Below are 27,759 nucleotides of genomic sequence, written 5' to 3'. Positions count from 1 at the left end.
AGAAGAGGGCAAAAAAGTGCCTGTATCTCACCTACAGCCATACCACATTGGATACGCCCAATCTCGTCTGATCTTGGAAGCTAAGCAGTGTTGGGCCTGGTTAGTACTTAGATGGGAGACCACATGGGAACACCAGGTGCTGTAGGTTTTTTCCCATTACTGGCAAATTGTTTTTATTTTCTAGCTATTTAAATTGGAAACTTTTTCTTTTTATTGCCAATACAGAGATTTGGGAGAGGTCAAACAGACACAATAGCCATCACCTAAAGACTTACCACACTGTTTAGACGCAATTCCAACTGCTTTTGGCAGCTAAACAGTGTTGAGCCTCTTTAGTAGTTTAATTTGAGACCACCTGCTAATATCATGTCCTGTAGGTCTTTTTACATTACCAACACATGATTTTTTTCAGTAAGCTAATACAGTTAGGAAACTTTTTTATTAACTTAACTTGTTATAGAAGTAGAAGAGGGCAAAAAAGTGCTTGCATCTCACCTACAGCCATACCACATTGGATACGCCCAATCCCGTCTGATCTTGGAAGCTAAGCAGTGTTGGGCCTGGTTAGTACTTGGGTGGGAGACCACATGGGAACACCAGGTGCTGTAGGTTTTTCCCATTACTGGCAAATTGTTTTTATTTTCTAGCTATTTAAATTGGAAACTTTTTCTTTTTATTGCCAATACAGAGATTTGGGAGAGGTCAAACAGACACAATAGCCATCACCTAAAGACTTACCACACTGTTTAGGCCCAATTCCAACTGCTTTTGGCAGCTAAACAGTGTTGAGCCTCTTTAGTAGTTTAATTTGAGACCACCTGCTAATATCATGTCCTGTAGGTCTTTTTACATTACCAACACATGATTTTTTTCAGTAAGCCAATACAGTTAGGAAACTTTTTTATTAACTTACCTTGTTATAGAAGTAGAAGAGGGCAAAAAAGTGCTTGCATCTCACCTACAGCCATACCACATTGGATACGCCCAATCCCGTCTGATCTTGGAAGCTAAGCAGTGTTGGGCCTGGTTAGTACTTGGGTGGGAGACCACATGTGAACACCAGGTGCTGTAGGTTTTTTCCCATTACTGGCAAATTGTTTTTATTCTCTAGCTATTTAAATTGGAAACTTTTTCTTTTTATTGCCAATACAGAGATTTAGGAGAGGTCAAACAGACACAATAGCCATCACCTAAAGACTTACCACACTGTTTAGGCCCAATTCCAACTGCTTTTGGCAGCTAAACAGTGTTGAGCCTCTTTAGTAGTTTAATTTGAGACCACCTGCTAATATCATGTCCTGTAGTTCTATTTACATTACCAACACATGATTTTTTTCAGTAAGCCAATACAGTTAGGAAACTTTTTTATTAGCTTACCTGGTTATAGAAGTAGAAGAGGGCAAAAAAGTGCCTGTATCTCACCTACAGCCATACCACATTGGATACGCCCAATCTTGTCTGATCTTGGAAGCTAAGCAGTGTTAGGCCTGGTTAGTACTTGGGTGGGAGACCACACGGGAACACCAGGTGCTGTAGGTTTTTTTACATTACTGGCAAATTGTTTTTATTCTCTAGCAATTTAAATTGGAAACTTTATCTTTTTATTGCCAATACAGACATTTGGGAGAGGTCAAACAGACACAATAGCCATCACCTAAAGACTTACCACACTGTTTAGGCCCAATTCCAACTGGTTTTGGCAGCTAAACAGTGTTGAGCCTCTTTAGTAGTTTAATTTGAGACCACCTGCTGATATCATGTCCTGTAGTTCTATTTACATTACCAACACATGATTTTTTTTAAGTAAGCCAATACAGTTAGGAAACTTTTTTATTAGCTTACCTGGTTATAGAAGTAGGCAAAAAAGTGCCTGTATATCACCTACAGCCATACCACATTGGATACGCCCAATCTCGTCTGATCTTGGAAGCTAAGCAGTGTTGGGCCTGGTTAGTACTTGGGTGGGAGACCACATGGGAACACCAGGTGCTGTAGGTTTTTTTCCATTACTGGCAAATTGTTTTTATTTTCTAGCTATTTAAATTGGAAACTTTATCTTTTTATTGCCAATACAGACATTTGGGAGAGGTCAAACAGACACAATAGCCATCATCTAAATTCCAACTGGTTTTGGCAGCTAAACAGTGTTGAGCCTCTTTAGTAGTTTAATTTATGATCACCTGCTAATATCATGTCCTGTAGTTCTATTTACATTACCAACACATGATTTTTTTCAGTAAGCCAATACAGTTAGGAAACTTTTTTATAAGCTTACCTGGTTATAGAAGTAGAAGAGGGCAAAAAAGTGCCTATATCTCACCTACAGCCATACCACGTTGGATACGCCCAATCTCGTCTGATCTTGGATTCTAAGCAGTGTTGGGCCTGGTTAGTACTTGGGTGGGAGACCACATGGGAACACCAGGTGCTGTAGGTTTTTTCCCATTACTGGCAAATTGTTTTTATTCTCTAGCTATTTAAATTGAAAACTTTTTCTTTTTATTGCCAATACAGAGATTTAGGAGAGGTCAAACAGACACAATAGCCATCACCTAAAGACTTACCACACTGTTTAGGCCCAATTCCAACTGCTTTTGGCAGCTAAACAGTGTTGAGCCTCTTTAGTAGTTTAATTTGAGACCACCTGCTAATATCATGTCCTGTAGTTCTATTTACATTACCAACACATGATTTTTTTCAGTAAGCCAATACAGTTAGGAAACTTTTTTATTAACTTACCTTGTTATAGAAGTAGAAGAGGGCAAAAAAGTGCTTGCATCTCACCTACAGCCATACCACATTGGATACGCCCAATCCCGTCTGATCTTGGAAGCTAAGCAGTGTTGGGCCTGGTTAGTACTTGGGTGGGAGACCACATGGGAACACCAGGTGCTGTAGGTTTTTTCCCATTACTGGCAAATTGTTTTTATTCTCTAGCTATTTAAATTGGAAACTTTTTCTTTTTATTGCCAATACAGAGATTTAGGAGAGGTCAAACAGACACAATAGCCATCACCTAAAGACTTACCACACTGTTTAGGCCCAATTCCAACTGCTTTTGGCAGCTAAACAGTGTTGAGTCTCTTTAGTAGTTTAATTTGAGACCACCTGCTAATATCATGTCCTGTAGTTCTATTTACATTACAATCACATGATTTTTTTCAGTAAGCCAATACAGTTAGGAAACTTTTTTATTAGCTTACCTGGTTATAGAAGTAGAAGAGGGCAAAAAAGTGCCTGTATCTCACCTACAGCCATACCACATTGGATATGCCAAATCTCGTCTGATCTTGGAAGCTAAGCAGTGTTGGGCCTGGTTAGTACTTGGGTGGGAGACCACATGGGAACGCCAGGTGCTGTAGGTTTTTTCCCATTACTGGCAAATTGTTTTTATTTTCTAGCTATTTAAATTGGAAACTTTTTCTTTTTATTGCCAATACAGAGATTTGGGAGAGGTCAAACAGACACAATAGCCATCACCTAAAAACTTACCACACTGTTTAGACGCAATTCCAACTGCTTTTGGCAGCTAAACAGTGTTGAGCCTCTTTAGTAGTTTAATTTGAGACCACCTGCTAATATCATGTCCTGTAGGTCTTTTTACATTACCAACACATGATTTTTTTCAGTAAGCCAATACAGTTAGGAAACTTTTTTATTAACTTAACTTGTTATAGAAGTAGAAGAGGGCAAAAAAGTGCTTTCATCTCACCTACAGCCATACCACATTGGGTACGCCCAATCCCGTCTGATCTTGGAAGCTAAGCAGTGTTGGGCCTGGTTAGTACTTGGGTGGGAGACCACATGGGAACACCAGGTGCTGTAGGTTTTTTCCCATTACTGGCAAATTGTTTTTATTTTCTAGCTATTTAAATTGGAAACTTTTTCTTTTTATTGCCAATACAGAGATTTGGGAGAGGTCAAACAGACACAATAGCCATCACCTAAAGACTTACCACACTGTTTAGGCCCAATTCCAACTGCTTTTGGCAGCTAAACAGTGTTGAGTCTCTTTAGTAGTTTAATTTGAGACCACCTGCTAATATCATGTCCTGTAGTTCTATTTACATTACAATCACATGATTTTTTTCAGTAAGCCAATACAGTTAGGAAACTTTTTTATTAGCTTACCTGGTTATAGAAGTAGAAGAGGGCAAAAAAGTGCCTGTATCTCACCTACAGCCATACCACATTGGATATGCCAAATCTCGTCTGATCTTGGAAGCTAAGCAGTGTTGGGCCTGGTTAGTACTTGGGTGGGAGACCACATGGGAACGCCAGGTGCTGTAGGTTTTTTCCCATTACTGGCAAATTGTTTTTATTTTCTAGCTATTTAAATTGGAAACTTTTTCTTTTTATTGCCAATACAGAGATTTGGGAGAGGTCAAACAGACACAATAGCCATCACCTAAAGTCTTACCACACTAGACGCAATTCCAACTGCTTTTGGCAGCTAAACAGTGTTGAGCCTCTTTAGTAGTTTAATTTGAGACCACCTGCTAATATCATGTCCTGTAGGTCTTTTTACATTACCAACACATGATTTTTTTCAGTAAGATAATACAGTTAGAAAACTTTTTTATCAACTTAACTTGTTATAGAAGTAGAAGAGGGCAAAAAAGTGCTTGCATCTCACCTACAGCCATACCACATTGGATACACCCAATCCCGTCTGATCTTGGAAGCTAAGCAGTGTTGGGCCTGGTTAGTACTTGGGTGGGAGACCACATGGGAACACCAGGTGCTGTAGGTTTTTTTCCATTACTGGCAAATTGTTTTTATTCTCTAGCTATTTAAATTGGAAACTTTATCTTTTTATTGCCAATACAGAGATTTGGGAGAGGTCAAACAGACACAATAGCCATCACCTAAAGACTTACCACACTGTTTAGGCCCAATTCCAACTGCTTTTGGCAGCTAAACAGTGTTGAGCCTCTTTAGTAGTTTAATTTGAGACCACCTGCTAATATCATGTCCTGTAGGTCTTTTTACATTACCAACACTTGATTTTTTTCAGTAAGCCAATACAGTTAGGAAACTTTTTTATTAACTTACCTTGTTATAGAAGTAGAAGAGGGCAAAAAAGTGCTTGCATCTCACCTACAGCCATACCACATTGGATACGCCCAATCCCGTCTGATCTTGGAAGCTAAGCAGTGTTGGGCCTGGTTAGTACTTGGGTGGGAGACTACATGGGAACACCAGGTGCTGTAGGTTTTTTCCCATTACTGGCAAATTGTTTTTATTTTCTAGCTATTTAAATTGGAAACTTTTTCTTTTTATTGCCAATACAGAGATTTGGGAGAGGTCAAACAGACACAATAGCCATCACCTAAAGACTTACCACACTGTTTAGGCCCAATTCCAACTGGTTTTGGCAGCTAAACAGTGTTGAGCCTCTTTAGTAGTTTAATTTGAGACCACCTGCTAATATCATGTCCTGTAGGTCTTTTTACATTACCAACACATGATTTTTTTCAGTAAGCCAATACAGTTAGGAAACTTTTTTATTAACTTACCTTGTTATAGAAGTAGAAGAGGGCAAAAGAGTGCTTGCATCTCACCTACAGCCATATCACATTGGATACGCACAATCCTGTCTGATCTTGGAAGCTAAGCAGTGTTGGGCCTGGTTAGTACTTGGGTGGGAGACCACATGGGAACACCAGGTGCTGTAGGTTTTTTCCCATTACTGGCAAATTGTTTTTATTCTCTAGCTATTTAAATTGGAAACTTTTTCTTTTTATTGCCAATACAGAGATTTAGGAGAGGTCAAACAGACACAATAGCCATCACCTAAAGACTTACCACACTGTTTAGGCCCAATTCCAACTGCTTTTGGCAGCTAAACAGTGTTGAGCCTCTTTAGTAGTTTAATTTGAGACCACCTGCTAATATCATGTCCTGTAGTTCTATTTACATTACCAACACATGATTTTTTTCAGTAAGCCAATACAGTTAGGAAACTTTTTTATTAGCTTACCTGGTTATAGAAGTAGAAGAGGGCAAAAAAGTGCCTGAATCTCACTTACAGCCATACCACATTGGATACGCCCAATCTTGTCTGATCTTGGAAGCTAAGCAGTGTTGGGCCTGGTTAGTACTTGGGTGGGAGACCACATGGGAACACCAGGTGCTGTAGGTTTTTTCTTATTACTGGCAAATTGTTTTTATTTTCTAGCTATTTAAATTGGAAACTTTTTCTTTTTATTGCCAATACAGAGATTTGGGAGAGGTCAAACAGACACAATAGCCATCACCTAAAGACTTACCACACTGTTTAGACGCAATTCCAACTGCTTTTGGCAGCTAAACAGTGTTGAGCCTCTTTAGTAGTTTAATTTGAGACCACCTGCTAATATCATGTCCTGTAGGTCTTTTTACATTACCAACACATGATTTTTTTCAGTAAGCCAATACAGTTAGGAAACTTTTTTATTAACTTAACTTGTTATAGAAGTAGAAGAGGGCAAAAAAGTGCTTGCATCTCACCTACAGCCATACCACATTGGATACGCCCAATCTCGTCTGATCTTGGAAGCTAAGCAGTGTTGGGCCTGGTTAGTACTTGGGTGGGAGACCACATGGGAACGCCAGGTGCTGTAGGTTTTTTCCCATTACTGGCAAATTGTTTTTATTTTCTAGCTATTTAAATTGGAAACTTTTTCTTTTTATTGCCAATACAGAGATTTGGGAGAGGTCAAACAGACACAATAGCCATCACCTAAAGACTTACCACACTGTTTAGACGCAATTCCAACTGCTTTTGGCAGCTAAACAGTGTTGAGCCTCTTTAGTAGTTTAATTTGAGACCACCTGCTAATATCATGTCCTGTAGGTCTTTTTACATTACCAACACATGATTTTTTTCAGTAAGCCAATACAGTTAGGAAACTTTTTTATTAACTTAACTTGTTATAGAAGTAGAAGAGGGCAAAAAAGTGCTTGCATCTCACCTACAGCCATACCACATTGGATACGCCCAATCCCGTCTGATCTTGGAAGCTAAGCAGTGTTGGGCCTGGTTAGTACTTGGGTGGGAGACCACATGGGAACACCAGGTGCTGTAGGTTTTTTCCCATTACTGGCAAATTGTTTTTATTTTCTAGCTATTTAAATTGGAAACTTTTTCTTTTTATTGCCAATACAGAGATTTGGGAGAGGTCAAACAGACACAATAGCCATCACCTAAAGACTTACCACACTGTTTAGGCCCAATTCCAACTGGTTTTGGCAGCTAAACAGTGTTGAGCCTCTTTAGTAGTTTAATTTGAGACCACCTGCTAATATCATGTCCTGTAGGTCTTTTTACATTACCAACACATGATTTTTTTCAGTAAGCCAATACAGTTAGGAAACTTTTTTATTAACTTACCTTGTTATAGAAGTAGAAGAGGGCAAAAGAGTGCTTGCATCTCACCTACAGCCATATCACATTGGATACGCACAATCCTGTCTGATCTTGGAAGCTAAGCAGTGTTGGGCCTGGTTAGTACTTGGGTGGGAGACCACATGGGAACACCAGGTGCTGTAGGTTTTTTCCCATTACTGGCAAATTGTTTTTATTCTCTAGCTATTTAAATTGGAAACTTTTTCTTTTTATTGCCAATACAGAGATTTAGGAGAGGTCAAACAGACACAATAGCCATCACCTAAAGACTTACCACACTGTTTAGGCCCAATTCCAACTGCTTTTGGCAGCTAAACAGTGTTGAGCCTCTTTAGTAGTTTAATTTGAGACCACCTGCTAATATCATGTCCTGTAGTTCTATTTACATTACCAACACATGATTTTTTTCAGTAAGCCAATACAGTTAGGAAACTTTTTTATTAGCTTACCTGGTTATAGAAGTAGAAGAGGGCAAAAAAGTGCCTGAATCTCACTTACAGCCATACCACATTGGATACGCCCAATCTTGTCTGATCTTGGAAGCTAAGCAGTGTTGGGCCTGGTTAGTACTTGGGTGGGAGACCACATGGGAACACCAGGTGCTGTAGGTTTTTTCTTATTACTGGCAAATTGTTTTTATTTTCTAGCTATTTAAATTGGAAACTTTTTCTTTTTATTGCCAATACAGAGATTTGGGAGAGGTCAAACAGACACAATAGCCATCACCTAAAGACTTACCACACTGTTTAGACGCAATTCCAACTGCTTTTGGCAGCTAAACAGTGTTGAGCCTCTTTAGTAGTTTAATTTGAGACCACCTGCTAATATCATGTCCTGTAGGTCTTTTTACATTACCAACACATGATTTTTTTCAGTAAGCCAATACAGTTAGGAAACTTTTTTATTAACTTAACTTGTTATAGAAGTAGAAGAGGGCAAAAAAGTGCTTGCATCTCACCTACAGCCATACCACATTGGATACGCCCAATCTCGTCTGATCTTGGAAGCTAAGCAGTGTTGGGCCTGGTTAGTACTTGGGTGGGAGACCACATGGGAACGCCAGGTGCTGTAGGTTTTTTCCCATTACTGGCAAATTGTTTTTATTTTCTAGCTATTTAAATTGGAAACTTTTTCTTTTTATTGCCAATACAGAGATTTGGGAGAGGTCAAACAGACACAATAGCCATCACCTAAAGACTTACCACACTGTTTAGACGCAATTCCAACTGCTTTTGGCAGCTAAACAGTGTTGAGCCTCTTTAGTAGTTTAATTTGAGACCACCTGCTAATATCATGTCCTGTAGGTCTTTTTACATTACCAACACATGATTTTTTTCAGTAAGCCAATACAGTTAGGAAACTTTTTTATTAACTTAACTTGTTATAGAAGTAGAAGAGGGCAAAAAAGTGCTTGCATCTCACCTACAGCCATACCACATTGGATACGCCCAATCCCGTCTGATCTTGGAAGCTAAGCAGTGTTGGGCCTGGTTAGTACTTGGGTGGGAGACCACATGGGAACACCAGGTGCTGTAGGTTTTTTCCCATTACTGGCAAATTGTTTTTATTTTCTAGCTATTTAAATTGGAAACTTTTTCTTTTTATTGCCAATACAGAGATTTGGGAGAGGTCAAACAGACACAATAGCCATCACCTAAAGACTTACCACACTGTTTAGGCTCAATTCCAACTGCTTTTGGCAGCTAATCAGTGTTGAGCCTCTTTAGTAGTTTAATTTGAGACCACCTGCTAATATCATGTCCTGTAGGTCTTTTTACATTACCAACACTTGATTTTTTTCAGTAAGCCAATACAGTTAGGAAACTTTTTTATTAACTTACCTTGTTATAGAAGTAGAAGAGGGCAAAAAAGTGCTTGCATCTCACCTACAGCCATACCACATTGGATACGCCCAATCCCGTCTGATCTTGGAAGCTAAGCAGTGTTGGGCCTGGTTAGTACTTGGGTGGGAGACCACATGGGAACACCAGGTGCTGTAGGTTTTTCCCATTACTGGCAAATTGTTTTTATTTTCTAGCTATTTAAATTGGAAACTTTTTCTTTTTATTGCCAATACAGAGATTTGGGAGAGGTCAAACAGACACAATAGCCATCACCTAAAGACTTACCACACTGTTTAGGCCCAATTCCAACTGCTTTTGGCAGCTAAACAGTGTTGAGCCTCTTTAGTAGTTTAATTTGAGACCACCTGCTAATATCATGTCCTGTAGGTCTTTTTACATTACCAACACATGATTTTTTTCAGTAAGCCAATACAGTTAGGAAACTTTTTTATTAACTTACCTTGTTATAGAAGTAGAAGAGGGCAAAAAAGTGCTTGCATCTCACCTACAGCCATACCACATTGGATACGCCCAATCCCGTCTGATCTTGGAAGCTAAGCAGTGTTGGGCCTGGTTAGTACTTGGGTGGGAGACCACATGTGAACACCAGGTGCTGTAGGTTTTTTCCCATTACTGGCAAATTGTTTTTATTCTCTAGCTATTTAAATTGGAAACTTTTTCTTTTTATTGCCAATACAGAGATTTAGGAGAGGTCAAACAGACACAATAGCCATCACCTAAAGACTTACCACACTGTTTAGGCCCAATTCCAACTGCTTTTGGCAGCTAAACAGTGTTGAGCCTCTTTAGTAGTTTAATTTGAGACCACCTGCTAATATCATGTCCTGTAGTTCTATTTACATTACCAACACATGATTTTTTTCAGTAAGCCAATACAGTTAGGAAACTTTTTTATTAGCTTACCTGGTTATAGAAGTAGAAGAGGGCAAAAAAGTGCCTGTATCTCACCTACAGCCATACCACATTGGATACGCCCAATCTCGTCTGATCTTGGAAGCTAAGCAGTGTTGGGCCTGGTTAGTACTTGGGTGGGAGACCACACGGGAACACCAGGTGCTGTAGGTTTTTTTCCATTACTGGCAAATTGTTTTTATTCTCTAGCAATTTAAATTGGAAACTTTATCTTTTTATTGCCAATACAGACATTTGGGAGAGGTCAAACAGACACAATAGCCATCACCTAAAGACTTACCACACTGTTTAGGCCCAATTCCAACTGGTTTTGGCAGCTAAACAGTGTTGAGCCTCTTTAGTAGTTTAATTTGAGACCACCTGCTAATATCATGTCCTGTAGTTCTATTTACATTACCAACACATGATTTTTTTCAGTAAGCCAATACAGTTAGGAAACTTTTTTATTAGCTTACCTGGTTATAGAAGTAGAAGAGGGCAAAAAAGTGCCTGAATCTCACCTACAGCCATACCACATTGGATACGCCCAATCTCGTCTGATCTTGGAAGCTAAGCAGTGTTGGGCCTGGTTAGTACTTGGGTGGGAGACCACATGGGAACGCCAGGTGCTGTAGGTTTTTTCCCATTACTGGCAAATTGTTTTTATTTTCTAGCTATTTAAATTGGAAACTTTTTCTTTTTATTGCCAATACAGAGATTTGGGAGAGGTCAAACAGACACAATAGCCATCACCTAAAGACTTACCACACTGTTTAGACGCAATTCCAACTGCTTTTGGCAGCTAAACAGTGTTGAGCCTCTTTAGTAGTTTAATTTGAGACCACCTGCTAATATCATGTCCTGTAGGTCTTTTTACATTACCAACACATGATTTTTTTCAGTAAGCCAATACAGTTAGGAAACTTTTTTATTAACTTACCTTGTTATAGAAGTAGAAGAGGGCAAAAGAGTGCTTGCATCTCACCTACAGCCATATCACATTGGATACGCACAATCCTGTCTGATCTTGGAAGCTAAGCAGTGTTGGGCCTGGTTAGTACTTGGGTGGGAGACCACATGGGAACACCAGGTGCTGTAGGTTTTTTCCCATTACTGGCAAATTGTTTTTATTCTCTAGCTATTTAAATTGGAAACTTTTTCTTTTTATTGCCAATACAGAGATTTAGGAGAGGTCAAACAGACACAATAGCCATCACCTAAAGACTTACCACACTGTTTAGGCCCAATTCCAACTGCTTTTGGCAGCTAAACAGTGTTGAGCCTCTTTAGTAGTTTAATTTGAGACCACCTGCTAATATCATGTCCTGTAGTTCTATTTACATTACCAACACATGATTTTTTTCAGTAAGCCAATACAGTTAGGAAACTTTTTTATTAGCTTACCTGGTTATAGAAGTAGAAGAGGGCAAAAAAGTGCCTGAATCTCACTTACAGCCATACCACATTGGATACGCCCAATCTTGTCTGATCTTGGAAGCTAAGCAGTGTTGGGCCTGGTTAGTACTTGGGTGGGAGACCACATGGGAACACCAGGTGCTGTAGGTTTTTTCTTATTACTGGCAAATTGTTTTTATTTTCTAGCTATTTAAATTGGAAACTTTTTCTTTTTATTGCCAATACAGAGATTTGGGAGAGGTCAAACAGACACAATAGCCATCACCTAAAGACTTACCACACTGTTTAGACGCAATTCCAACTGCTTTTGGCAGCTAAACAGTGTTGAGCCTCTTTAGTAGTTTAATTTGAGACCACCTGCTAATATCATGTCCTGTAGGTCTTTTTACATTACCAACACATGATTTTTTTCAGTAAGCCAATACAGTTAGGAAACTTTTTTATTAACTTAACTTGTTATAGAAGTAGAAGAGGGCAAAAAAGTGCTTGCATCTCACCTACAGCCATACCACATTGGATACGCCCAATCTCGTCTGATCTTGGTAGCTAAGCAGTGTTGGGCCTGGTTAGTACTTGGGTGGGAGACCACATGGGAACGCCAGGTGCTGTAGCTTTTTTCCCATTACTGGCAAATTGTTTTTATTTTCTAGCTATTTAAATTGGAAACTTTTTCTTTTTATTGCCAATACAGAGATTTGGGAGAGGTCAAACAGACACAATAGCCATCACCTAAAGACTTACCACACTGTTTAGACGCAATTCCAACTGCTTTTGGCAGCTAAACAGTGTTGAGCCTCTTTAGTAGTTTAATTTGAGACCACCTGCTAATATCATGTCCTGTAGGTCTTTTTACATTACCAACACATGATTTTTTTCAGTAAGCCAATACAGTTAGGAAACTTTTTTATTAACTTAACTTGTTATAGAAGTAGAAGAGGGCAAAAAAGTGCTTGCATCTCACCTACAGCCATACCACATTGGATACGCCCAATCCCGTCTGATCTTGGAAGCTAAGCAGTGTTGGGCCTGGTTAGTACTTGGGTGGGAGACCACATGGGAACACCAGGTGCTGTAGGTTTTTTCCCATTACTGGCAAATTGTTTTTATTTTCTAGCTATTTAAATTGGAAACTTTTTCTTTTTATTGCCAATACAGAGATTTGGGAGAGGTCAAACAGACACAATAGCCATCACCTAAAGACTTACCACACTGTTTAGGCTCAATTCCAACTGCTTTTGGCAGCTAATCAGTGTTGAGCCTCTTTAGTAGTTTAATTTGAGACCACCTGCTAATATCATGTCCTGTAGGTCTTTTTACATTACCAACACTTGATTTTTTTCAGTAAGCCAATACAGTTAGGAAACTTTTTTATTAACTTACCTTGTTATAGAAGTAGAAGAGGGCAAAAAAGTGCTTGCATCTCACCTACAGCCATACCACATTGGATACGCCCAATCCCGTCTGATCTTGGAAGCTAAGCAGTGTTGGGCCTGGTTAGTACTTGGGTGGGAGACCACATGGGAACACCAGGTGCTGTAGGTTTTTCCCATTACTGGCAAATTGTTTTTATTTTCTAGCTATTTAAATTGGAAACTTTTTCTTTTTATTGCCAATACAGAGATTTGGGAGAGGTCAAACAGACACAATAGCCATCACCTAAAGACTTACCACACTGTTTAGGCCCAATTCCAACTGCTTTTGGCAGCTAAACAGTGTTGAGCCTCTTTAGTAGTTTAATTTGAGACCACCTGCTAATATCATGTCCTGTAGGTCTTTTTACATTACCAACACATGATTTTTTTCAGTAAGCCAATACAGTTAGGAAACTTTTTTATTAACTTACCTTGTTATAGAAGTAGAAGAGGGCAAAAAAGTGCTTGCATCTCACCTACAGCCATACCACATTGGATACGCCCAATCCCGTCTGATCTTGGAAGCTAAGCAGTGTTGGGCCTGGTTAGTACTTGGGTGGGAGACCACATGTGAACACCAGGTGCTGTAGGTTTTTTCCCATTACTGGCAAATTGTTTTTATTCTCTAGCTATTTAAATTGGAAACTTTTTCTTTTTATTGCCAATACAGAGATTTAGGAGAGGTCAAACAGACACAATAGCCATCACCTAAAGACTTACCACACTGTTTAGGCCCAATTCCAACTGCTTTTGGCAGCTAAACAGTGTTGAGCCTCTTTAGTAGTTTAATTTGAGACCACCTGCTAATATCATGTCCTGTAGTTCTATTTACATTACCAACACATGATTTTTTTCAGTAAGCCAATACAGTTAGGAAACTTTTTTATTAGCTTACCTGGTTATAGAAGTAGAAGAGGGCAAAAAAGTGCCTGTATCTCACCTACAGCCATACCACATTGGATACGCCCAATCTCGTCTGATCTTGGAAGCTAAGCAGTGTTGGGCCTGGTTAGTACTTGGGTGGGAGACCACACGGGAACACCAGGTGCTGTAGGTTTTTTTCCATTACTGGCAAATTGTTTTTATTCTCTAGCAATTTAAATTGGAAACTTTATCTTTTTATTGCCAATACAGACATTTGGGAGAGGTCAAACAGACACAATAGCCATCACCTAAAGACTTACCACACTGTTTAGGCCCAATTCCAACTGGTTTTGGCAGCTAAACAGTGTTGAGCCTCTTTAGTAGTTTAATTTGAGACCACCTGCTAATATCATGTCCTGTAGTTCTATTTACATTACCAACACATGATTTTTTTCAGTAAGCCAATACAGTTAGGAAACTTTTTTATTAGCTTACCTGGTTATAGAAGTAGAAGAGGGCAAAAAAGTGCCTGTATCTCACCTACAGCCATACCACATTGGATACGCCCAATCTCGTCTGATCTTGGAAGCTAAGCAGTGTTGGGCCTGGTTAGTACTTGGGTGGGAGACCACATGGGAACGCCAGGTGCTGTAGGTTTTTTCCCATTACTGGCAAATTGTTTTTATTTTCTAGCTATTTAAATTGGAAACTTTTTCTTTTTATTGCCAATACAGAGATTTGGGAGAGGTCAAACAGACACAATAGCCATCACCTAAAGACTTACCACACTGTTTAGACGCAATTCCAACTGCTTTTGGCAGCTAAACAGTGTTGAGCCTCTTTAGTAGTTTAATTTGAGACCACCTGCTAATATCATGTCCTGTAGGTCTTTTTACATTACCAACACATGATTTTTTTCAGTAAGCCAATACAGTTAGGAAACTTTTTTATTAACTTAACTTGTTATAGAAGTAGAAGAGGGCAAAAAGTGCTTGCATCTCACCTACAGCCATACCACATTGGATACGCCCAATCCCGTCTGATCTTGGAAGCTAAGCAGTGTTGGGCCTGGTTAGTACTTGGGTGGGAGACCACATGGGAACACCAGGTGCAGTAGGTTTTTCCCATTACTGGCAAATTGTTTTTATTTTCTAGCTATTTAAATTGGAAACTTTTTCTTTTTATTGCCAATACAGAGATTTGGGAGAGGTCAAACAGACACAATAGCCATCACCTAAAGACTTACCACACTGTTTAGGCCCAATTCCAACTGCTTTTGGCAGCTAAACAGTGTTGAGCCTCTTTAGTAGTTTAATTTGAGACCACCTGCTAATATCATGTCCTGTAGGTCTTTTTACATTACCAACACATGATTTTTTTCAGTAAGCCAACACAGTTAGGAAACTTTTTTATTAACTTACCTTGTTATAGAAGTAGAAGAGGGCAAAAAAGTGCTTGCATCTCACCTACAGCCATACCACATTGGATACGCCCAATCCCGTCTGATCTTGGAAGCTAAGCAGTGTTGGGCCTGGTTAGTACTTGGGTGGGAGACCACATGTGAACACCAGGTGCTGTAGGTTTTTTCCCATTACTGGCAAATTGTTTTTATTCTCTAGCTATTTAAATTGGAAACTTTTTCTTTTTATTGCCAATACAGAGATTTAGGAGAGGTCAAACAGACACAATAGCCATCACCTAAAGACTTACCACACTGTTTAGGCCCAATTCCAACTGCTTTTGGCAGCTAAACAGTGTTGAGCCTCTTTAGTAGTTTAATTTGAGACCACCTGCTAATATCATGTCCTTTAGGTCTTTTTACATTACCAACACATGATTTTTTTCAGTAAGCCAATACAGTTAGGAAACTTTTTTATTAACTTAACTTGTTATAGAAGTAGAAGAGGGCAAAAAAGTGCTTGCATCTCACCTACAGCCATACCACATTGGATACGCCCAATCCCGTCTGATCTTGGAAGCTAAGCAGTGTTGGGCCTGGTTAGTACTTGGGTGGGAGACCACATGGGAACACCAGGTACTGTAGGTTTTTTTCCATTACTGGCAAATTGTTTGTATTCTCTAGCTATTTAAATTGGAAACTTTATCTTTTTATTGCCAATACAGACATTTGGGAGAGGTCAAACAGACACAATAGCCATCACCTAAAGACTTACCACAATGTTTCGGCCCAATTCCAACTGCTTTTGGCAGCTAAACAGTGTTGAGCCTCTTTAGTAGTTTAATTTGAGACCACCTGCTAATATTATGTCCTGTAGGTCTTTTTACATTACCAACACATGATTTTTTTCAGGAAGCCAATACAGTTAGGAAACTTTTTTATTAGCTTACCTGGTTATAGAAGTAGAAGAGGGCAAAAAATTGCCTGTATCTCACCTACAGCCATACCTCATTGGTTACGCCCAATCTCGTCTGATCTTGGAAGCTAAGCAGTGTTGGGCTTGGTTAGTAATTGGGTGGGAGACCACATGGGAACAACAGGTGCTGTATGTTTTTTCCCATTACTGGCAAATTGTTTTTATTCTCTAGATTTTTAAATTGTAAACTTTTTTCTCTTTATTGCCAATACAGAGATTTGGGAGAGGTCAAACAGACACAATAGCCATCATCTAAAGACTTACCACACTGTTTAGGCCCAATTCCAACTGGTTTTGGCAGCTAAACAGTGTTGAGCCTCTTTAGTAGTTTAATTTGAGATCACCTGCTAATATCATGTCCTGTAGTTCTATTTACATTACCAACACATGATTTTTTTCAGTAAGCCAATACAGTTAGGAAACTTTTTTATAAGCTTTCCTGGTTATAGAAGTAGAAGAGGGCAAAAAAGTGCCTGTATCTCACCTACAGCCATACCACATTGGATACGTCCAATCTCGTCTGATCTTGGAAGCTAAGCAGTGTTGGGCCTGGTTAGTACTTGGGTGGGAGACCACATGGGAACACCAGGTGCTGTAGGTTTTTTCCCATTACTGGCAAATTGTTTTTATTTTCTAGCTATTTAAATTGGAAACTTTTTTCTTTTTATTGCCAATACAGAGATTTAGGAGAGGTCAAACAGACACAATAGCCATCACCTAAAGACTTACCACACTGTTTAGGCCCAATTCCAACTGCTTTTGGCAGCTAAACAGTGTTGAGCCTCTTTAGTAGTTTAATTTGAGACCACCTGCTAATATCATGTCCTGTAGGTCTTTTTACATTACCAACACATGATTTTTTTCAGTAAGCCAATACAGTTAGAAAACTTTTTTATTAACTTAACTTGTTATAGAAGTAGAAGAGGGCAAAAAAGTGCTTGCATCTCACCTACAGCCATACCACATTGGATACGCCCAATCCTGTCTGATCTTGGAAGCTAAGCAGTGTTGGGCCTGGTTAGTACTTGGGTGGGAGACCACATGGAAACGCCAGGTGCTGTAGGTTGTTTCCCATTACTGGCAAATTGTTTTTATTTTCTAGCTATTTAAATTGGAAACTTTTTCTTTTTATTGCCAATACAGAGATTTGGGAGAGGTCAAACAGACACAATAGCCATCACCTAAAGACTTACCACACTGTTTAGATGCAATTCCAACTGCTTTTGGCAGCTAAACAGTGTTGAGCCTCTTTAGTAGTTTAATTTGAGACCACCTGCTAATATCATGTCCTGTAGGTCTTTTTACATTACCAACACATGATTTTTTTCAGTAAGCCAATACAGTTAGGAAACTTTTTTATTAACTTAACTTGTTATAGAAGTAGAAGAGGGCAAAAAAGTGCTTGCATCTCAACTACAGCCATACCACATTGGATACGCCCAATCCCGTCTGATCTTGGAAGCTAAGCAGTGTTGGGCCTGGTTAGTACTTGGGTGGGAGACCACATGGGAACACCAGGTGCTGTAGGTTTTTTCGCCTTACTGGCAAATTGTTTTTATTTTCTAGCTATTTAAATTGGAAACTTTTTCTTTTTATTGCCAATACAGAGATTTGGGAGAGGTCAAACAGACACAATAGCCATCACCTAAAGACTTACCACACTGTTTAGATGCAATTCCAACTGCTTTTGGCAGCTAAACAGTGTTGAGCCTCTTTAGTAGTTTAATTTGAGACCACCTGCTAATATCATGTCCTGTAGGTCTTTTTACATTACCAACACATGATTTTTTTCAGTAAGCCAATACAGTTAGGAAACTTTTTTATTAACTTAACTTGTTATAGAAGTAGAAGAGGGCAAAAAAGTGCTTGCATCTCACCTACAGCCATACCACATTGGATACGCCCAATCCCGTCTGATCTTGGAAGCTAAGCAGTGTTGGGCCTGGTTAGTACTTGGGTGGGAGACAACATGGGAACACCAGGTGCTGTAGGTTTTTTCCCATTACTGGCAAATTGTTTTTATTCTCTAGCTATTTAAATTGGAAACTTTTTCTTTTTATTGCCAATACAGAGATTTAGGAGAGGTCAAACAGACACAATAGCCATCACCTAAAGACTTACCACACTGTTTAGGCCCAATTCCAACTGCTTTTGGCAGCTAAACAGTGTTGAGTCTCTTTAGTAGTTTAATTTGAGACCACCTGCTAATATCATGTCCTGTAGTTCTATTTACATTACAATCACATGATTTTTTTCAGTAAGCCAATACAGTTAGGAAACTTTTTTATTAGCTTACCTGGTTATAGAAGTAGAAGAGGGCAAAAAAGTGCCTGTATCTCACCTACAGCCATACCACATTGGATATGCCAAATCTCGTCTGATCTTGGAAGCTAAGCAGTGTTGGGCCTGGTTAGTACTTGGGTGGGAGACCACATGGGAACGCCAGGTGCTGTAGGTTTTTTCCCATTACTGGCAAATTGTTTTTATTTTCTAGCTATTTAAATTGGAAACTTTTTCTTTTTATTGCCAATACAGAGATTTGGGAGAGGTCAAACAGACACAATAGCCATCACCTAAAGACTTACCACACTGTTTAGACGCAATTCCAACTGCTTTTGGCAGCTAAACAGTGTTGAGCCTCTTTAGTAGTTTAATTTGAGACCACCTGCTAATATCATGTCCTGTAGGTCTTTTTACATTACCAACACATGATTTTTTTCAGTAAGCCAATACAGTTAACAAACTTTTTTATTAACTTAACTTGTTATAGAAGTAGAAGAGGGCAAAAAAGTGCTTTCATCTCACCTACAGCCATACCACATTGGGTACGCCCAATCCCGTCTGATCTTGGAAGCTAAGCAGTGTTGGGCCTGGTTAGTACTTGGGTGGGAGACTACATGGGAACACCAGGTGCTGTAGGTTTTTTCCCATTACTGGCAAATTGTTTTTATTTTCTAGCTATTTAAATTGGAAACTTTTTCTTTTTATTGCCAATACAGAGATTTGGGAGAGGTCAAACAGACACAATAGCCATCACCTAAAGACTTACCAAACTGTTTAGACGCAATTCCAACTGCTTTTGGCAGCTAAACAGTATTGAGCCTCTTTAGTAGTTTAATTTGAGACCACCTGCTAATATCATGTCCTGTAGGTCTTTTTACATTACCAACACATGATTTTTTTTCAGTAAGCCAATACAGTTAGGAAACTTTTTTATTAACTTACCTTGTTATAGAAGTAGAAGAGGGCAAAAAAGTGCTTGCATCTCACCTACAGCCATACCACATTGGATACGCCCAATCCCGTCTGATCTTGGAAGCTAAGCAGTGTTGAGCCTGGTTAGTACTTGGGTGGGAGACTACATGGGAACACCAGGTGCTGTAGGTTTTTTCCCATTACTGGCAAATTGTTTTTATTCTCTAGCTATTTAAATTGAAAACTTTTTCTTTTTATTGCCAATACAGACATTTAGGAGAGGTCAAACAGACACAATAGCCATCACCTAAAGACTTACCACACTGTTTAGGCCCAATTCCAACTGCTTTTGGCAGCTAAACAGTGTTGAGCCTCTTTAGTAGTTTAATTTGAGACCACCTGCTAATATCATGTCCTGTAGTTCTATTTACATTACCAACACATGATTTTTTTCAGTAAGCCAATACAGTTAGGAAACTTTTTTATTAACTTACCTTGTTATAGAAGTAGAAGAGGGCAAAAAAGTGCTTGCATCTCACCTACAGCCATACCACATTGGATACGCCCAATCCCGTCTGATCTTGGAAGCTAAGCAGTGTTGGGCCTGGTTAGTACTTGGGTGGGAGACAACATGGGAACACCAGGTGCTGTAGGTTTTTTCCCATTACTGGCAAATTGTTTTTATTCTCTAGCTATTTAAATTGGAAACTTTTTCTTTTTATTGCCAATACAGAGATTTAGGAGAGGTCAAACAGACACAATAGCCATCACCTAAAGACTTACCACACTGTTTAGGCCCAATTCCAACTGCTTTTGGCAGCTAAACAGTGTTGAGTCTCTTTAGTAGTTTAATTTGAGACCACCTGCTAATATCATGTCCTGTAGTTCTATTTACATTACAATCACATGATTTTTTTCAGTAAGCCAATACAGTTAGGAAACTTTTTTATTAGCTTACCTGGTTATAGAAGTAGAAGAGGGCAAAAAAGTGCCTGTATCTCACCTACAGCCATACCACATTGGATATGCCAAATCTCGTCTGATCTTGGAAGCTAAGCAGTGTTGGGCCTGGTTAGTACTTGGGTGGGAGACCACATGGGAACGCCAGGTGCTGTAGGTTTTTTCCCATTACTGGCAAATTGTTTTTATTTTCTAGCTATTTAAATTGGAAACTTTTTCTTTTTATTGCCAATACAGAGATTTGGGAGAGGTCAAACAGACACAATAGCCATCACCTAAAGACTTACCACACTGTTTAGACGCAATTCCAACTGCTTTTGGCAGCTAAACAGTGTTGAGCCTCTTTAGTAGTTTAATTTGAGACCACCTGCTAATATCATGTCCTGTAGGTCTTTTTACATTACCAACACATGATTTTTTTCAGTAAGCCAATACAGTTAACAAACTTTTTTATTAACTTAACTTGTTATAGAAGTAGAAGAGGGCAAAAAAGTGCTTTCATCTCACCTACAGCCATACCACATTGGGTACGCCCAATCCCGTCTGATCTTGGAAGCTAAGCAGTGTTGGGCCTGGTTAGTACTTGGGTGGGAGACTACATGGGAACACCAGGTGCTGTAGGTTTTTTCCCATTACTGGCAAATTGTTTTTATTTTCTAGCTATTTAAATTGGAAACTTTTTCTTTTTATTGCCAATACAGAGATTTGGGAGAGGTCAAACAGACACAATAGCCATCACCTAAAGACTTACCACACTGTTTAGACGCAATTCCAACTGCTTTTGGCAGCTAAACAGTATTGAGCCTCTTTAGTAGTTTAATTTGAGACCACCTGCTAATATCATGTCCTGTAGGTCTTTTTACATTACGAACACATGATTTTTTTCAGTAAGCCAATACAGTTAGGAAACTTTTTTATTAGCTTACCTGGTTATAGAAGTAGAAGAGGGCAAAAAAGTGCCTGAATTTCACTTACAGCCATACCACATTGGATACGCCCAATCTCGTCTGATCTTGGAAGCTAAGCAGTGTTGGGCCTGGTTAGTACTTGGGTGGGAGACCACATGGGAACACCAGGTGCTGTAGGTTTTTTCCCATTACTGGCAAATTGTTTTTATTTTCTAGCTATTTAAATTGGAAACTTTTTCTATTTATTGCCAATACAGAGATTTGGGAGAGGTCAAACAGACACAATAGCCATCACCTAAAGACTTACCACACTGTTTAGACGCAATTCCAACTGCTTTTGGCAGCTAAACAGTATTGAGCCTCTTTAGTAGTTTAATTTGAGACCACCTGCTAATATCATGTCCTGTAGGTCTTTTTACATTACCAACACATGATTTTTTTTCAGTAAGCCAATACAGTTAGGAAACTTTTTTATTAACTTACCTTGTTATAGAAGTAGAAGAGGGCAAAAAAGTGCTTGCATCTCACCTACAGCCATACCACATTGGATACGCCCAATCCCGTCTGATCTTGGAAGCTAAGCAGTGTTGAGCCTGGTTAGTACTTGGGTGGGAGACTACATGGGAACACCAGGTGCTGTAGGTTTTTTCCCATTACTGGCAAATTGTTTTTATTTTCTAGCTATTTAAATTGGAAACTTTTTCTTTTTATTGCCAATACAGAGATTTGGGAGAGGTCAAACAGACACAATAGCCATCACCTAAAGACTTACCACACTGTTTAGGCCCAATTCCAACTGCTTTTGGCAGCTAAACAGTGTTGAGCCTCTTTAGTAGTTTAATTTGAGACCACCTGCTAATATCATGTCCTGTAGTTCTATTTACATTACCAACACATGATTTTTTTCAGTAAGCCAATACAGTTAGGAAACTTTTTTATTAGCTTACCTGGTTATAGAAGTAGAAGAGGGCAAAAAAGTGCCTGAATCTCACTTACAGCCATACCACATTGGATACGCCCAATCTTGTCTGATCTTGGAAGCTAAGCAGTGTTGGGCCTGGTTAGTACTTGGGTGGGAGACCACATGAGAACACCAGGTGCTGTAGGTTTTTTCCCATTACTGGCAAATTGTTTTTATTTTCTAGCTATTTAAATTGGAAACTTTTTCTTTTTATTGCCAATACAGAGATTTGGGAGAGGTCAAACAGACACAATAGCCATCACCTAAAGACTTACCACACTGTTTAGACGCAATTCCAACTGCTTTTGGCAGCTAAACAGTGTTGAGCCTCTTTAGTAGTTTAATTTGAGATCACCTGCTAATATCATGTCCTGTAGGTCTTTTTACATTACCAACACATGATTTTTTTCAGTAAGCCAATACAGTTAGGAAACTTTTTTATTAACTTAACTTGTTATAGAAGTAGAAGAGGGCAAAAAAGTGCTTGCATCTCACCTACAGCCATACCACATTGGATACGCCCAATCCCGTCTGATCTTGGAAGCTAAGCAGTGTTGGGCCTGGTTAGTACTTGGGTGGGAGACCACATGGGAACACCAGGTGCTGTAGGTTTTTTTCCATTACTGGCAAATTGTTTTTATTCTCTAGCTATTTAAATTGGAAACTTTATCTTTTTATTGCCAATACAGACATTTGGGAGGGTCAAACCGACACAATAGCCATCACCTAAAGACTTACCACAGTGTTTAGGCCCAATTCCAACTGGTTTTGGCAGCTAAACAGTGTTGAGTCTCTTTAGTAGTTTAATTTGAGACCACCTGCTAATATCATGTCCTGTAGTTCTATTTACATTACCAACACATGATTTTTTTCAGTAAGCCAATACAGTTAGGAAACTTTTTTATTAGCTTACCTGGTTATAGAAGTAGAAGAGGGCAAAAAAGTGCCTGTATTTCACCTACAGCCATACCACATTGGATACGCCCAATCTCGTCTGATCTTGGAAGCTAAGCAGTGTTGGGCCTGGTTAGTACTTGGGTGGGAGACCACATGGGAACGCCAGGTGCTGTAGGTTTTTTCCCATTACTGGCAAATTGTTTTTATTTTCTAGCTATTTAAATTGGAAACTTTTTCTTTTTATTGCCAATACAGAGATTTGGGAGAGGTCAAACAGACACAATAGCCATCACCTAAAGACTTACCACACTGTTTAGACGCAATTCCAACTGCTTTTGGCAGCTAAACAGTGTTGAGCCTCTTTAGTAGTTTAATTTGAGACCACCTGCTAATATCATGTCCTGTAGGTCTTTTTACATTACCAACACATGATTTTTTTCAGTAAGCCAATACAGTTAGGAAACTTTTTTATTAACTTAACTTGTTATAGAAGTAGAAGAGGGCAAAAAAGTGCTTGCATCTCACCTACAGCCATACCACATTGGATACGCCCAATCCCGTCTGATCTTGGAAGCTAAGCAGTGTTGGGCCTGGTTAGTACTTGGGTGGGAGACCACATGGGAACACCAGGTGCTGTAGGTTTTTTCCCATTACTGGCAAATTGTTTTTATTTTCTAGCTATTTAAATTGGAAACTTTTTCTTTTTATTGCCAATACAGAGATTTGGGAGAGGTCAAACAGACACAATAGCCATCACCTAAAGACTTACCACACTGTTTAGGCCCAATTCCAACTGCTTTTGGCAGCTAAACAGTGTTGAGCCTCTTTAGTAGTTTAATTTGAGACCACCTGCTAATATCATGTCCTGTAGATCTTTTTACATTACCAACACTTGATTTTTTTCAGTAAGCCAATACAGTTAGGAAACTTTTTTATTAACTTACCTTGTTATAGAAGTAGAAGAGGGCAAAAAAGTGCTTGCATCTCACCTACAGCCATACCACATTGGATACGCCCAATCCCGTCTGATCTTGGAAGCTAAGCAGTGTTGGGCCTGGTTAGTACTTGGGTGGGAGACCACATGGGAACACCAGGTGCTGTAGGTTTTTTCCCATTACTGGCAAATTGTTTTTATTCTCTAGCTATTTAAATTGGAAACTTTTTCTTTTTATTGCCAATACAGAGATTTAGGAGAGGTCAAACAGACACAATAGCCATCACCTAAAGACTTACCACACTGTTTAGGCCCAATTCCAACTGCTTTTGGCAGCTAAACAGTGTTGAGCCTCTTTAGTAGTTTAATTTGAGACCACCTGCTAATATCATGTCCTGTAGGTCTTTTTACATTACCAACACATGATTTTTTTCAGTAAGCCAATACAGTTAGGAAACTTTTTTATTAGCTTACCTGGTTATAGAAGTAGAAGAGGGCAAAAAAGTGCCTGAATCTCACCTACAGCCATACCATATTGGATACGCCCAATCTCGTCTGATCTTGGAAACTAAGCAGTGTTGGGCCTGGTTAGTACTTTGGTGGGAGACCACATGGGAACACCAGGTGCTGTAGGTTTTTTCCCATTACTGGCAAATTGTTTTTATTTTCTAGCTATTTAAATTGGAAACTTTTTCTTTTTATTGCCAATACAGAGATTTGGGAGAGGTCAAACAGACACAATAGCCATCACCTAAAGACTTACCACACTGTTTAGACGCAATTCCAACTGCTTTTGGCAGCTAAACAGTGTTGAGCCTCTTTAGTAGTTTAATTTGAGACCACCTGCTAATATCATGTCCTGTAGGTCTTTTTACATTACCAACACATGATTTTTTTCAGTAAGCCAATACAGTTAGGAAACTTTTTTATTAACTAAACTTGTTATAGAAGTAGAAGAGGGCAAAAAAGTGCTTGCATCTCACCTACAGCCATACCACATTGGATATGCCCAATCCTGTCTGATCTTGGAAGCTAAGCAGTGTTGGGCCTGGTTAGTACTTGGGTGGGAGACCACATGGGAACACCAGGTGCTGTAGGTTTTTTTCCATTACTGGCAAATTGTTTTATTCTCTAGCTATTTAAATTGGAAACTTTATCTTTTTATTGCCAATACAGACATTTGGGAGAGGTCAAACAGACACAATAGCCATCACCTAAAGACTTACCACACTGTTTAGGCCCAATTCCAACTGGTTTTGGCAGCTAAACAGTGTTGAGCCTCTTTAGTAGTTTAATTTGAGATCACCTGCTAATATCATGTCCTGTAGTTCTATTTACATTACCAACACATGATTTTTTTCAGTAAGCCAATACAGTTAGGAAACTTTTTTATAAGCTTACCTGGTTATAGAAGTAGAAGAGGACAAAAAAGTGCCTGTATCTCACCTACAGCCATACCACATTGGATACGCCCAATCTCGTCTGATCTTGGAAGCTAAGCAGTGTTGGGCCTGGTTAGTACTTGGGTGGGAGACCACATGGGAACACCATGTGCTGTAGGTTTTTTCCCATTACTGGCAAATTGTTTTTATTCTCTAGCTATTTAAATTGGAAACTTTTTCTTTTTATTGCCAATACAGAGATTTAGGAGAGGTCAAACAGACACAATAGCCATCACCTAAAGACTTACCACACTGTTTAGGCCCAATTCCAACTGCTTTTGGCAGCTAAACAGTGTTGAGCCTCTTTAGTAGTTTAATTTGAGACCACCTGCTAATATCATGTCCTGTAGTTCTATTTACATTACCAACACATGATTTTTTTCAGTAAGCCAATACAGTTAGGAAACTTTTTTATTAGCTTACCTGGTTATAGAAGTAGAAGAGGGCAAAAAAGTGCCTGTATCTCACCTACAGCCATACCACATTGGATACGCCCAATCTCGTCTGATCTTGGAAGCTAAGCAGTGTTGGGCCTGATTAGTACTTCGGTGGGAGACCACATGGGAACACCAGGTGCTGTAGGTTTTTTCCCATTACTGGCAAATTGTTTTTATTTTCTAGCTATTTAAATTGGAAACTTTTTTCTTTTTATTGCCAATACAGAGATTTAGGAGAGGTCAAACAGACACAATAGCCATCACCTAAAGACTTACCACACTGTTTAGCCCCAATTCCAACTGCTTTTGGCAGCTAAACAGTGTTGAGCCTCTTTAGTAGTTTAATTTGAGACCACCTGCTAATATCATGTCCTGTAGTTCTATTTACATTACCAACACATGATTTTTTTCAGTAAGCCAATACAGTTAGGAAACTTTTTTATTAGCTTACCTGGTTGTAGAAGAGGGCAAAAAAAGTGCCTGTATCTCACCTACAGCCATACCACATTGGATACGCCCAATCTCGTCTGATCTTGGAAGCTAAGCAGTGTCGGGCCTGGTTAGTACTTGGGTGGGAGACCACATGGGAACACCAGGTGCTGTAGGTTTTTTCCCATTACTGGCAAATTGTTTTTATTCTCTAGCTATTTAAATTGGAAACTTTTTCTTTTTATTGCCAATACAGAGATTTAGGAGAGGTCAAACAGACACAATAGCCATCACCTAAAGACTTACCACACTGTTTAGGCCCAATTCCAACTGCTTTTGGCAGCTAAACAGTGTTGAGCCTCTTTAGTAGTTTAATTTGAGACCACCTGCTAATATCATGTCCTGTAGTTCTATTTACATTACCAACACATGATTTTTTTCAGTAAGCCAATACAGTTAGGAAACTTTTTTATTAGCTTACCTGGTTATAGAAGTAGAATAGGGCAAAAAAGTGCCTGTATCTCACCTACAGCCATACCACATTGGATACGCCCAATCTCGTCTGATCTTGGAAGCTAAGCAGTGTTGGGCTTGGTTAGTACTTGGGTGGGAGACCACATGGGAACACCAGGTGCTGTAGGTTTTTTCCCATTACTGGCAAATTGTTTTTATTTTCTAGCTATTTAAATTGGAAACTTTTTTCTTTTTATTGCCAATACAGAGATTTAGGAGAGGTCAAACAGACACAATAGCCATCACCTAAAGACTTACCACACTGTTTAGCCCCAATTCCAACTGCTTTTGGCAGCTAAACAGTGTTGAGCCTCTTTAGTAGTTTAATTTGAGACCACCTGCTAATATCATGTCCTGTAGTTCTATTTACATTACCAACACATGATTTTTTTCAGTAAGCCAATACAGTTAGGAAACTTTTTTATTAGCTTACCTGGTTATAGAAGTAGAAGAGGGCAAAAAAGTGCCTGTATCTCACCTACAGCCATACCACATTGGATACGCCCAATCTCGTCTGATCTTGGAAGCTAAGCAGTGTCGGGCCTGGTTAGTACTTGGGTGGGAGACCACATGGGAACACCATTGCTGTAGGTTTTTTCCCATTACTGGCAAATTGTTTTTATTTTCTAGCTATTTAAATTGGAAACTTTTTCTTTTTATTGCCAATACAGAGATTTGGGAGAGGTCAAACAGACACAATAGCCATCACCTAAAGACTTACCACACTGTTTAGACGCAATTCCAACTGCTTTTGGCAGCTAAACAGTGTTGAGCCTCTTTAGTAGTTTAATTTGAGACCACCTGCTAATATCATGTCCTGTAGGTCTTTTTACATTACCAACACATGATTTTTTTCAGTAAGCCAATACA

At 39.2% G+C, this 27,759-nt stretch overlaps 58 non-coding genes and 2 pseudogenes across 58 annotated transcripts; all 60 read left to right on the top strand.

Annotated features, from left to right (window-relative positions):
• The first annotated feature begins 29 nt into the window (after nt 1-29).
• On the top strand, nt 30-148 carry LOC146030411 (5S ribosomal RNA). Its single transcript, XR_014455907.1, has one exon. It is a non-coding gene; the product is annotated as a 5S ribosomal RNA (ribosomal RNA).
• A 345-nt stretch (nt 149-493) lies between these two features.
• On the top strand, nt 494-612 carry LOC146030159 (5S ribosomal RNA). Its single transcript, XR_014455661.1, has one exon. It is a non-coding gene; the product is annotated as a 5S ribosomal RNA (ribosomal RNA).
• Nucleotides 613-956: 344 nt separating this feature from the next.
• On the top strand, nt 957-1,075 carry LOC146030409 (5S ribosomal RNA). The gene has a single exon (XR_014455905.1). It is a non-coding gene; the product is annotated as a 5S ribosomal RNA (ribosomal RNA).
• Nucleotides 1,076-1,420: 345 nt separating this feature from the next.
• Nucleotides 1,421-1,539, top strand: LOC146034517 (5S ribosomal RNA). The gene has a single exon (XR_014459922.1). It is a non-coding gene; the product is annotated as a 5S ribosomal RNA (ribosomal RNA).
• Nucleotides 1,540-1,879: 340 nt separating this feature from the next.
• On the top strand, nt 1,880-1,998 carry LOC146029826 (5S ribosomal RNA). Its single transcript, XR_014455392.1, has one exon. It is a non-coding gene; the product is annotated as a 5S ribosomal RNA (ribosomal RNA).
• Nucleotides 1,999-2,318: 320 nt separating this feature from the next.
• LOC146034598 (5S ribosomal RNA) lies at nt 2,319-2,437 on the top strand. The gene has a single exon (XR_014460003.1). It is a non-coding gene; the product is annotated as a 5S ribosomal RNA (ribosomal RNA).
• A 345-nt stretch (nt 2,438-2,782) lies between these two features.
• LOC146030084 (5S ribosomal RNA) lies at nt 2,783-2,901 on the top strand. Its single transcript, XR_014455595.1, has one exon. It is a non-coding gene; the product is annotated as a 5S ribosomal RNA (ribosomal RNA).
• Nucleotides 2,902-3,246: 345 nt separating this feature from the next.
• LOC146033811 (5S ribosomal RNA) lies at nt 3,247-3,365 on the top strand. The gene has a single exon (XR_014459220.1). It is a non-coding gene; the product is annotated as a 5S ribosomal RNA (ribosomal RNA).
• A 345-nt stretch (nt 3,366-3,710) lies between these two features.
• On the top strand, nt 3,711-3,829 carry LOC146030402 (5S ribosomal RNA). Its single transcript, XR_014455898.1, has one exon. It is a non-coding gene; the product is annotated as a 5S ribosomal RNA (ribosomal RNA).
• Nucleotides 3,830-4,174: 345 nt separating this feature from the next.
• LOC146033810 (5S ribosomal RNA) lies at nt 4,175-4,293 on the top strand. The gene has a single exon (XR_014459219.1). It is a non-coding gene; the product is annotated as a 5S ribosomal RNA (ribosomal RNA).
• Nucleotides 4,294-4,634: 341 nt separating this feature from the next.
• On the top strand, nt 4,635-4,753 carry LOC146033346 (5S ribosomal RNA). Its single transcript, XR_014458756.1, has one exon. It is a non-coding gene; the product is annotated as a 5S ribosomal RNA (ribosomal RNA).
• A 345-nt stretch (nt 4,754-5,098) lies between these two features.
• Nucleotides 5,099-5,217, top strand: LOC146030728 (5S ribosomal RNA). Its single transcript, XR_014456218.1, has one exon. It is a non-coding gene; the product is annotated as a 5S ribosomal RNA (ribosomal RNA).
• A 345-nt stretch (nt 5,218-5,562) lies between these two features.
• On the top strand, nt 5,563-5,681 carry LOC146034325 (5S ribosomal RNA). The gene has a single exon (XR_014459731.1). It is a non-coding gene; the product is annotated as a 5S ribosomal RNA (ribosomal RNA).
• Nucleotides 5,682-6,026: 345 nt separating this feature from the next.
• LOC146032801 (5S ribosomal RNA) lies at nt 6,027-6,145 on the top strand. The gene has a single exon (XR_014458219.1). It is a non-coding gene; the product is annotated as a 5S ribosomal RNA (ribosomal RNA).
• A 345-nt stretch (nt 6,146-6,490) lies between these two features.
• On the top strand, nt 6,491-6,609 carry LOC146030846 (5S ribosomal RNA). The gene has a single exon (XR_014456329.1). It is a non-coding gene; the product is annotated as a 5S ribosomal RNA (ribosomal RNA).
• A 345-nt stretch (nt 6,610-6,954) lies between these two features.
• On the top strand, nt 6,955-7,073 carry LOC146029965 (5S ribosomal RNA). The gene has a single exon (XR_014455499.1). It is a non-coding gene; the product is annotated as a 5S ribosomal RNA (ribosomal RNA).
• Nucleotides 7,074-7,418: 345 nt separating this feature from the next.
• LOC146034324 (5S ribosomal RNA) lies at nt 7,419-7,537 on the top strand. The gene has a single exon (XR_014459730.1). It is a non-coding gene; the product is annotated as a 5S ribosomal RNA (ribosomal RNA).
• A 345-nt stretch (nt 7,538-7,882) lies between these two features.
• Nucleotides 7,883-8,001, top strand: LOC146032799 (5S ribosomal RNA). Its single transcript, XR_014458217.1, has one exon. It is a non-coding gene; the product is annotated as a 5S ribosomal RNA (ribosomal RNA).
• Nucleotides 8,002-8,346: 345 nt separating this feature from the next.
• On the top strand, nt 8,347-8,465 carry LOC146030845 (5S ribosomal RNA). The gene has a single exon (XR_014456328.1). It is a non-coding gene; the product is annotated as a 5S ribosomal RNA (ribosomal RNA).
• Nucleotides 8,466-8,810: 345 nt separating this feature from the next.
• On the top strand, nt 8,811-8,929 carry LOC146029924 (5S ribosomal RNA). Its single transcript, XR_014455486.1, has one exon. It is a non-coding gene; the product is annotated as a 5S ribosomal RNA (ribosomal RNA).
• A 345-nt stretch (nt 8,930-9,274) lies between these two features.
• Nucleotides 9,275-9,393, top strand: LOC146029912 (5S ribosomal RNA). Its single transcript, XR_014455475.1, has one exon. It is a non-coding gene; the product is annotated as a 5S ribosomal RNA (ribosomal RNA).
• Nucleotides 9,394-9,737: 344 nt separating this feature from the next.
• LOC146030408 (5S ribosomal RNA) lies at nt 9,738-9,856 on the top strand. Its single transcript, XR_014455904.1, has one exon. It is a non-coding gene; the product is annotated as a 5S ribosomal RNA (ribosomal RNA).
• Nucleotides 9,857-10,201: 345 nt separating this feature from the next.
• On the top strand, nt 10,202-10,320 carry LOC146030763 (5S ribosomal RNA). The gene has a single exon (XR_014456252.1). It is a non-coding gene; the product is annotated as a 5S ribosomal RNA (ribosomal RNA).
• Nucleotides 10,321-10,665: 345 nt separating this feature from the next.
• On the top strand, nt 10,666-10,784 carry LOC146030844 (5S ribosomal RNA). The gene has a single exon (XR_014456327.1). It is a non-coding gene; the product is annotated as a 5S ribosomal RNA (ribosomal RNA).
• Nucleotides 10,785-11,129: 345 nt separating this feature from the next.
• Nucleotides 11,130-11,248, top strand: LOC146034322 (5S ribosomal RNA). Its single transcript, XR_014459729.1, has one exon. It is a non-coding gene; the product is annotated as a 5S ribosomal RNA (ribosomal RNA).
• A 345-nt stretch (nt 11,249-11,593) lies between these two features.
• Nucleotides 11,594-11,712, top strand: LOC146032798 (5S ribosomal RNA). The gene has a single exon (XR_014458216.1). It is a non-coding gene; the product is annotated as a 5S ribosomal RNA (ribosomal RNA).
• Nucleotides 11,713-12,057: 345 nt separating this feature from the next.
• LOC146033692 (5S ribosomal RNA) lies at nt 12,058-12,176 on the top strand. The gene has a single exon (XR_014459101.1). It is a non-coding gene; the product is annotated as a 5S ribosomal RNA (ribosomal RNA).
• A 345-nt stretch (nt 12,177-12,521) lies between these two features.
• LOC146029901 (5S ribosomal RNA) lies at nt 12,522-12,640 on the top strand. Its single transcript, XR_014455464.1, has one exon. It is a non-coding gene; the product is annotated as a 5S ribosomal RNA (ribosomal RNA).
• A 345-nt stretch (nt 12,641-12,985) lies between these two features.
• On the top strand, nt 12,986-13,104 carry LOC146029890 (5S ribosomal RNA). The gene has a single exon (XR_014455453.1). It is a non-coding gene; the product is annotated as a 5S ribosomal RNA (ribosomal RNA).
• A 344-nt stretch (nt 13,105-13,448) lies between these two features.
• LOC146030407 (5S ribosomal RNA) lies at nt 13,449-13,567 on the top strand. Its single transcript, XR_014455903.1, has one exon. It is a non-coding gene; the product is annotated as a 5S ribosomal RNA (ribosomal RNA).
• A 345-nt stretch (nt 13,568-13,912) lies between these two features.
• Nucleotides 13,913-14,031, top strand: LOC146030762 (5S ribosomal RNA). The gene has a single exon (XR_014456251.1). It is a non-coding gene; the product is annotated as a 5S ribosomal RNA (ribosomal RNA).
• Nucleotides 14,032-14,376: 345 nt separating this feature from the next.
• Nucleotides 14,377-14,495, top strand: LOC146030843 (5S ribosomal RNA). Its single transcript, XR_014456326.1, has one exon. It is a non-coding gene; the product is annotated as a 5S ribosomal RNA (ribosomal RNA).
• Nucleotides 14,496-14,839: 344 nt separating this feature from the next.
• On the top strand, nt 14,840-14,958 carry LOC146031064 (5S ribosomal RNA). Its single transcript, XR_014456542.1, has one exon. It is a non-coding gene; the product is annotated as a 5S ribosomal RNA (ribosomal RNA).
• A 344-nt stretch (nt 14,959-15,302) lies between these two features.
• LOC146030406 (5S ribosomal RNA) lies at nt 15,303-15,421 on the top strand. Its single transcript, XR_014455902.1, has one exon. It is a non-coding gene; the product is annotated as a 5S ribosomal RNA (ribosomal RNA).
• Nucleotides 15,422-15,766: 345 nt separating this feature from the next.
• LOC146030487 (5S ribosomal RNA) lies at nt 15,767-15,885 on the top strand. The gene has a single exon (XR_014455980.1). It is a non-coding gene; the product is annotated as a 5S ribosomal RNA (ribosomal RNA).
• A 345-nt stretch (nt 15,886-16,230) lies between these two features.
• LOC146028127 (5S ribosomal RNA) lies at nt 16,231-16,349 on the top strand (annotated as a pseudogene).
• Nucleotides 16,350-16,695: 346 nt separating this feature from the next.
• On the top strand, nt 16,696-16,814 carry LOC146031563 (5S ribosomal RNA). Its single transcript, XR_014457028.1, has one exon. It is a non-coding gene; the product is annotated as a 5S ribosomal RNA (ribosomal RNA).
• Nucleotides 16,815-17,160: 346 nt separating this feature from the next.
• On the top strand, nt 17,161-17,279 carry LOC146033669 (5S ribosomal RNA). Its single transcript, XR_014459079.1, has one exon. It is a non-coding gene; the product is annotated as a 5S ribosomal RNA (ribosomal RNA).
• A 345-nt stretch (nt 17,280-17,624) lies between these two features.
• LOC146030725 (5S ribosomal RNA) lies at nt 17,625-17,743 on the top strand. The gene has a single exon (XR_014456215.1). It is a non-coding gene; the product is annotated as a 5S ribosomal RNA (ribosomal RNA).
• Nucleotides 17,744-18,088: 345 nt separating this feature from the next.
• LOC146032236 (5S ribosomal RNA) lies at nt 18,089-18,207 on the top strand. The gene has a single exon (XR_014457681.1). It is a non-coding gene; the product is annotated as a 5S ribosomal RNA (ribosomal RNA).
• A 345-nt stretch (nt 18,208-18,552) lies between these two features.
• Nucleotides 18,553-18,671, top strand: LOC146033809 (5S ribosomal RNA). The gene has a single exon (XR_014459217.1). It is a non-coding gene; the product is annotated as a 5S ribosomal RNA (ribosomal RNA).
• A 345-nt stretch (nt 18,672-19,016) lies between these two features.
• Nucleotides 19,017-19,135, top strand: LOC146031610 (5S ribosomal RNA). The gene has a single exon (XR_014457073.1). It is a non-coding gene; the product is annotated as a 5S ribosomal RNA (ribosomal RNA).
• A 346-nt stretch (nt 19,136-19,481) lies between these two features.
• Nucleotides 19,482-19,600, top strand: LOC146033016 (5S ribosomal RNA). Its single transcript, XR_014458427.1, has one exon. It is a non-coding gene; the product is annotated as a 5S ribosomal RNA (ribosomal RNA).
• A 345-nt stretch (nt 19,601-19,945) lies between these two features.
• Nucleotides 19,946-20,064, top strand: LOC146032235 (5S ribosomal RNA). The gene has a single exon (XR_014457680.1). It is a non-coding gene; the product is annotated as a 5S ribosomal RNA (ribosomal RNA).
• Nucleotides 20,065-20,409: 345 nt separating this feature from the next.
• Nucleotides 20,410-20,528, top strand: LOC146033808 (5S ribosomal RNA). Its single transcript, XR_014459216.1, has one exon. It is a non-coding gene; the product is annotated as a 5S ribosomal RNA (ribosomal RNA).
• Nucleotides 20,529-20,873: 345 nt separating this feature from the next.
• On the top strand, nt 20,874-20,992 carry LOC146031608 (5S ribosomal RNA). Its single transcript, XR_014457071.1, has one exon. It is a non-coding gene; the product is annotated as a 5S ribosomal RNA (ribosomal RNA).
• Nucleotides 20,993-21,337: 345 nt separating this feature from the next.
• Nucleotides 21,338-21,456, top strand: LOC146030857 (5S ribosomal RNA). Its single transcript, XR_014456340.1, has one exon. It is a non-coding gene; the product is annotated as a 5S ribosomal RNA (ribosomal RNA).
• Nucleotides 21,457-21,802: 346 nt separating this feature from the next.
• LOC146033015 (5S ribosomal RNA) lies at nt 21,803-21,921 on the top strand. Its single transcript, XR_014458426.1, has one exon. It is a non-coding gene; the product is annotated as a 5S ribosomal RNA (ribosomal RNA).
• Nucleotides 21,922-22,266: 345 nt separating this feature from the next.
• Nucleotides 22,267-22,385, top strand: LOC146033137 (5S ribosomal RNA). The gene has a single exon (XR_014458548.1). It is a non-coding gene; the product is annotated as a 5S ribosomal RNA (ribosomal RNA).
• Nucleotides 22,386-22,730: 345 nt separating this feature from the next.
• On the top strand, nt 22,731-22,849 carry LOC146029879 (5S ribosomal RNA). Its single transcript, XR_014455442.1, has one exon. It is a non-coding gene; the product is annotated as a 5S ribosomal RNA (ribosomal RNA).
• A 344-nt stretch (nt 22,850-23,193) lies between these two features.
• On the top strand, nt 23,194-23,312 carry LOC146030841 (5S ribosomal RNA). Its single transcript, XR_014456325.1, has one exon. It is a non-coding gene; the product is annotated as a 5S ribosomal RNA (ribosomal RNA).
• A 345-nt stretch (nt 23,313-23,657) lies between these two features.
• Nucleotides 23,658-23,776, top strand: LOC146029866 (5S ribosomal RNA). The gene has a single exon (XR_014455430.1). It is a non-coding gene; the product is annotated as a 5S ribosomal RNA (ribosomal RNA).
• Nucleotides 23,777-24,121: 345 nt separating this feature from the next.
• LOC146029854 (5S ribosomal RNA) lies at nt 24,122-24,240 on the top strand. The gene has a single exon (XR_014455419.1). It is a non-coding gene; the product is annotated as a 5S ribosomal RNA (ribosomal RNA).
• Nucleotides 24,241-24,585: 345 nt separating this feature from the next.
• Nucleotides 24,586-24,704, top strand: LOC146033529 (5S ribosomal RNA). Its single transcript, XR_014458937.1, has one exon. It is a non-coding gene; the product is annotated as a 5S ribosomal RNA (ribosomal RNA).
• A 345-nt stretch (nt 24,705-25,049) lies between these two features.
• On the top strand, nt 25,050-25,168 carry LOC146032015 (5S ribosomal RNA). The gene has a single exon (XR_014457464.1). It is a non-coding gene; the product is annotated as a 5S ribosomal RNA (ribosomal RNA).
• Nucleotides 25,169-25,512: 344 nt separating this feature from the next.
• Nucleotides 25,513-25,631, top strand: LOC146032287 (5S ribosomal RNA). The gene has a single exon (XR_014457729.1). It is a non-coding gene; the product is annotated as a 5S ribosomal RNA (ribosomal RNA).
• A 345-nt stretch (nt 25,632-25,976) lies between these two features.
• LOC146030938 (5S ribosomal RNA) lies at nt 25,977-26,095 on the top strand. Its single transcript, XR_014456419.1, has one exon. It is a non-coding gene; the product is annotated as a 5S ribosomal RNA (ribosomal RNA).
• A 341-nt stretch (nt 26,096-26,436) lies between these two features.
• LOC146030544 (5S ribosomal RNA) lies at nt 26,437-26,555 on the top strand. Its single transcript, XR_014456035.1, has one exon. It is a non-coding gene; the product is annotated as a 5S ribosomal RNA (ribosomal RNA).
• A 345-nt stretch (nt 26,556-26,900) lies between these two features.
• LOC146031083 (5S ribosomal RNA) lies at nt 26,901-27,019 on the top strand. Its single transcript, XR_014456560.1, has one exon. It is a non-coding gene; the product is annotated as a 5S ribosomal RNA (ribosomal RNA).
• Nucleotides 27,020-27,365: 346 nt separating this feature from the next.
• LOC146027995 (5S ribosomal RNA) lies at nt 27,366-27,483 on the top strand (annotated as a pseudogene).
• Nucleotides 27,484-27,759: the final 276 nt, after the last annotated feature.

This window comes from Crinia signifera, chromosome 8 (assembly GCF_055691185.1).
Source record: "Crinia signifera chromosome 8, ASM5569118v1, whole genome shotgun sequence".
Classification (NCBI taxonomy): domain Eukaryota; kingdom Metazoa; phylum Chordata; class Amphibia; order Anura; family Myobatrachidae; genus Crinia; species Crinia signifera.
Note: the sequence above shows the minus strand (reverse complement) of the source record. Positions and strands in the feature narration are given on the sequence as shown.